Genomic DNA, 5,000 nt, shown 5'->3' on the forward strand with positions numbered 1-5,000 from the left:
GAAACAGGAGAAGCTGTGATGGCCGAGAGGTTAAGGCGTTGGACTCGAAATCCAATGGGGTCTCCCCGCGCAGGTTCGAACCCTGCTCACAGCGCTTTGACAAACCAGTCTTTATTTGCAACATATCATTGGAGACATGGATAATGGATAATGTGCTTAATGTCCTTTCATTCAAGTGCTCAGAATATTTTTTCCTTGACAAACAGTTCAAATAGGCTTTTCAGTAGAAAGTCTAGTCTTTACAGAAGTAAAATGTACAGAATCAGATAGCCGACTGGTTAAGTTCTGGTTTTTAATGTAGCAGGCTGTGATGGCCGAGTGGTTAAGGCGTTGGACTTGAAATCCAATGGGGTCTCCCCGCGCAGGTTCGAACCCTGCTCACAGCGCTTTGACAAACAGGTCTTTATTTGCAACATGTCATTGGAGACTTGATATTTATGATGTATGCTTAATGCCTGTCCTTTGATTCAGGTGGTCAGAATAAAATTCCTTGACAAACAGTTCAAACAGGCTCTTCAGTAGAAGGTCTAGTCTTTACAGAAGTAAAATGTACAGAATCAGATAGCCGACTGGTATTTAACGTAGCTAGCTGCAATGGCCACGTGGTTAAGGCGTTGGACTCGAAATCCAATGAGGTCTACCCACACATGATCGAACCCTGCTCACAGTGCTTTGACAAACCAGTAAAGTAAAATGTACAGAATCAGATAGCCGACTGGTTAAGGCCTGGTTTTTAATGTAACGCTATCTCGTTTGCAACATGTCATTGGAGACTTGATATGGATAATGTCTGGACTTGTCCTTTGATTCAGGTGGTCAGAATATAATTCCTTGACAAACAGGTTCTTCAGTAGAAGGTCTAGTCTTTACAGAAGTAAAATGTACAGAATCAGATAGCCGACTGGTTAAGGCCTGGTTTTTAATGTAGCAAGCTGCGATGGCCGAGTGGTTAAGGCGTTGGACTTGAAATCCAATGGGGTCTCCCCGCGCAGATTTGAACCCTGCTCACAGCGCTTTGACAAACCAGTCTTTATTTGCAACATGTCATTGGAGACTTGATATGGATAATGTTTGCTTAATGCATGGACTTGTTCTTTGATTCAGGTGCTCAGAGTATATCTGCATTGGTAAAGAGTTAAAATAGTCTCTTCAGTACAGAGACTGTTGTTTGTATTAGATTTATGATGGAAATTCTGAGAGACAGGTCGGTATGTCCTCAGACCTGAAACCCCATGGGGTCTCTCTGCTCTTTTTTAAATCTTATTCTCAGTGAATAGTCCACTTGTACTTTCTCTGCACATAGTTTTTTGACTTGCACATTAAACTTCCAACCTTCACAGCTTTGGAAAGGACCGAGGTTAATTGGCGCAATAAGAGCAAAATGTTGTGCCATCAAGTTTACCATTTTTCACCAATGATGTCTGTTTCCAAATCCCAATCCCTTTACTTGCATTCCAACAGCTGCAATGGCCGAGTTCTTTAGACTTTGGACCTGAATTTCAATGGGGTCTCCCCACCCATGTTCTTAACTTGCTTGAAGCATATAGCCCACTTCTGCTTTATCCTCATCAATTTCCTTAGATTCCTGTGATGGCTAAGTGGTTTAAGCATTGTAATTGAAGTCCAATGTATTCTCCCTGTACAGTTTTCAACTCTCCTTAGTGGGCGATGATAAAGTCGACCTTTAATAATTGGGTCTATCTCCTTTGAATTTAAATTGTCCTTACTTTATGTGCTCGTCCCACGATTGAAGTGCTTGCTTAGAAAATAGCTTTTTTTTTTAACTTTGCTTGAAAAAAAAAAAAATGGATTGAACCCTGCGAGCAGCGCTTTGACCATCCAGTCTTTATTTGTAACATGTCATTGGGGACTTGATATGGATAATGCTTGGACATGTCCTTTGATTCAAGTGCTCAGAATTGATCTTCCATGACAAAGGTTTCAAGTAGGTTCTTCAATAGCGTTAATCTGGTCACATTAGAGGTAAAATGGACAGAACGAGATAGCGGACTGGTTAAGGGCCTGTAGGAAACAGGAGAAGCTGTGATGGCCGAGAGGTTAAGGCGTTGGACTCGAAATCCAATGGGGTCTCCCCGCGCAGGTTCGAACCCTGCTCACAGCGCTTTGACAAACCAGTCTTTATTTGCAACATATCATTGGAGACATGGATAATGGATAATGTGCTTAATGTCCTTTCATTCAAGTGCTCAGAATATTTTTTCCTTGACAAACAGTTCAAATAGGCTTTTCAGTAGAAAGTCTAGTCTTTACAGAAGTAAAATGTACAGAATCAGATAGCCGACTGGTTAAGTTCTGGTTTTTAATGTAGCAGGCTGTGATGGCCGAGTGGTTAAGGCGTTGGACTTGAACTCCAATGGGGTCTCCCCGCGCAGGTTCGAACCCTGCTCACAGCGCTTTGACAAACAGGTCTTTATTTGCAACATGTCATTGGAGACTTGATATTTATGATGTATGCTTAATGCCTGTCCTTTGATTCAGGTGGTCAGAATAAAATTCCTTGACAAACAGTTCAAACAGGCTCTTCAGTAGAAGGTCTAGTCTTTACAGAAGTAAAATGTACAGAATCAGATAGCCGACTGGTATTTAACGTAGCTAGCTGCAATGGCCACGTGGTTAAGGCGTTGGACTCGAAATCCAATGAGGTCTACCCACACATGATCGAACCCTGCTCACAGTGCTTTGACAAACCAGTAAAGTAAAATGTACAGAATCAGATAGCCGACTGGTTAAGGCCTGGTTTTTAATGTAACGCTATCTCGTTTGCAACATGTCATTGGAGACTTGATATGGATAATGTCTGGACTTGTCCTTTGATTCAGGTGGTCAGAATATAATTCCTTGACAAACAGGTTCTTCAGTAGAAGGTCTAGTCTTTACAGAAGTAAAATGTACAGAATCAGATAGCCGACTGGTTAAGGCCTGGTTTTTAATGTAGCAAGCTGCGATGGCCGAGTGGTTAAGGCGTTGGACTTGAAATCCAATGGGGTCTCCCCGCGCAGATTTGAACCCTGCTCACAGCGCTTTGACAAACCAGTCTTTATTTGCAACATGTCATTGGAGACTTGATATGGATAATGTTTGCTTAATGCATGGACTTGTTCTTTGATTCAGGTGCTCAGAGTATATCTGCATTGGTAAAGAGTTAAAATAGTCTCTTCAGTACAGAGACTGTTGTTTGTATTAGATTTATGATGGAAATTCTGAGAGACAGGTCGGTATGTCCTCAGACCTGAAACCCCATGGGGTCTCTCTGCTCTTTTTTAAATCTTATTCTCAGTGAATAGTCCACTTGTACTTTCTCTGCACATAGTTTTTTGACTTGCACATTAAACTTCCAACCTTCACAGCTTTGGAAAGGACCGAGGTTAATTGGCGCAATAAGAGCAAAATGTTGTGCCATCAAGTTTACCATTTTTCACCAATGATGTCTGTTTCCAAATCCCAATCCCTTTACTTGCATTCCAACAGCTGCAATGGCCGAGTTCTTTAGACTTTGGACCTGAATTTCAATGGGGTCTCCCCACCCATGTTCTTAACTTGCTTGAAGCATATAGCCCACTTCTGCTTTATCCTCATCAATTTCCTTAGATTCCTGTGATGGCTAAGTGGTTTAAGCATTGTAATTGAAGTCCAATGTATTCTCCCTGTACAGTTTTCAACTCTCCTTAGTGGGCGATGATAAAGTCGACCTTTAATAATTGGGTCTATCTCCTTTGAATTTAAATTGTCCTTACTTTATGTGCTCGTCCCACGATTGAAGTGCTTGCTTAGAAAATAGCTTTTTTTTTTAACTTTGCTTGAAAAAAAAAAAAATGGATTGAACCCTGCGAGCAGCGCTTTGACCATCCAGTCTTTATTTGTAACATGTCATTGGGGACTTGATATGGATAATGCTTGGACATGTCCTTTGATTCAAGTGCTCAGAATTGATCTTCCATGACAAAGGTTTCAAGTAGGTTCTTCAATAGCGTTAATCTGGTCACATTAGAGGTAAAATGGACAGAACGAGATAGCGGACTGGTTAAGGGCCTGTAGGAAACAGGAGAAGCTGTGATGGCCGAGAGGTTAAGGCGTTGGACTCGAAATCCAATGGGGTCTCCCCGCGCAGGTTCGAACCCTGCTCACAGCGCTTTGACAAACCAGTCTTTATTTGCAACATATCATTGGAGACATGGATAATGGATAATGTGCTTAATGTCCTTTCATTCAAGTGCTCAGAATATTTTTTCCTTGACAAACAGTTCAAATAGGCTTTTCAGTAGAAAGTCTAGTCTTTACAGAAGTAAAATGTACAGAATCAGATAGCCGACTGGTTAAGTTCTGGTTTTTAATGTAGCAGGCTGTGATGGCCGAGTGGTTAAGGCGTTGGACTTGAACTCCAATGGGGTCTCCCCGCGCAGGTTCGAACCCTGCTCACAGCGCTTTGACAAACAGGTCTTTATTTGCAACATGTCATTGGAGACTTGATATTTATGATGTATGCTTAATGCCTGTCCTTTGATTCAGGTGGTCAGAATAAAATTCCTTGACAAACAGTTCAAACAGGCTCTTCAGTAGAAGGTCTAGTCTTTACAGAAGTAAAATGTACAGAATCAGATAGCCGACTGGTATTTAACGTAGCTAGCTGCGATGGCCACGTGGTTAAGGCGTTGGACTCGAAATCCAATGAGGTCTACCCACACATGATCGAACCCTGCTCACAGTGCTTTGACAAACCAGTAAAGTAAAATGTACAGAATCAGATAGCCGACTGGTTAAGGCCTGGTTTTTAATGTAACGCTATCTCGTTTGCAACATGTCATTGGAGACTTGATATGGATAATGTCTGGACTTGTCCTTTGATTCAGGTGGTCAGAATATAATTCCTTGACAAACAGGTTCTTCAGTAGAAGGTCTAGTCTTTACAGAAGTAAAATGTACAGAATCAGATAGCCGACTGGTTAAGGCCTGGTTTTTAATGTAGCAAGCTGCGATGGCCG

The 5,000-nt window shown here is 41.7% G+C and overlaps 9 non-coding genes across 9 annotated transcripts in view; all 9 read left to right on the forward strand.

The window, feature by feature from the left end:
* Window positions 1-12: 12 nt before the first annotated feature.
* trnas-cga lies at window positions 13-94 on the forward strand. Its single transcript has one exon. It is a non-coding gene; the product is annotated as a tRNA-Ser (tRNA).
* Window positions 95-304: 210 nt separating this feature from the next.
* On the forward strand, window positions 305-386 carry trnas-uga. Its single transcript has one exon. It is a non-coding gene; the product is annotated as a tRNA-Ser (tRNA).
* A 545-nt stretch (window positions 387-931) lies between these two features.
* On the forward strand, window positions 932-1,013 carry trnas-uga. The gene has a single exon. It is a non-coding gene; the product is annotated as a tRNA-Ser (tRNA).
* A 1,027-nt stretch (window positions 1,014-2,040) lies between these two features.
* Window positions 2,041-2,122, forward strand: trnas-cga. The gene has a single exon. It is a non-coding gene; the product is annotated as a tRNA-Ser (tRNA).
* Window positions 2,123-2,332: 210 nt separating this feature from the next.
* On the forward strand, window positions 2,333-2,414 carry trnas-uga. Its single transcript has one exon. It is a non-coding gene; the product is annotated as a tRNA-Ser (tRNA).
* Window positions 2,415-2,959: 545 nt separating this feature from the next.
* trnas-uga lies at window positions 2,960-3,041 on the forward strand. The gene has a single exon. It is a non-coding gene; the product is annotated as a tRNA-Ser (tRNA).
* A 1,027-nt stretch (window positions 3,042-4,068) lies between these two features.
* On the forward strand, window positions 4,069-4,150 carry trnas-cga. Its single transcript has one exon. It is a non-coding gene; the product is annotated as a tRNA-Ser (tRNA).
* A 210-nt stretch (window positions 4,151-4,360) lies between these two features.
* trnas-uga lies at window positions 4,361-4,442 on the forward strand. The gene has a single exon. It is a non-coding gene; the product is annotated as a tRNA-Ser (tRNA).
* Window positions 4,443-4,987: 545 nt separating this feature from the next.
* Window positions 4,988-5,000, forward strand: part of trnas-uga — an 82-nt gene continuing 69 nt past the window's right edge. Inside the window, exon 1 of the tRNA in view lies at window positions 4,988-5,000. This exon is cut by the window's right edge and continues 69 nt beyond it. This is a non-coding gene — a tRNA (tRNA-Ser).

Source organism: Oncorhynchus mykiss, chromosome 12, assembly GCF_013265735.2.
Source record: "Oncorhynchus mykiss isolate Arlee chromosome 12, USDA_OmykA_1.1, whole genome shotgun sequence".
NCBI classification, from domain to species: Eukaryota; Metazoa; Chordata; class Actinopteri; order Salmoniformes; family Salmonidae; genus Oncorhynchus; species Oncorhynchus mykiss.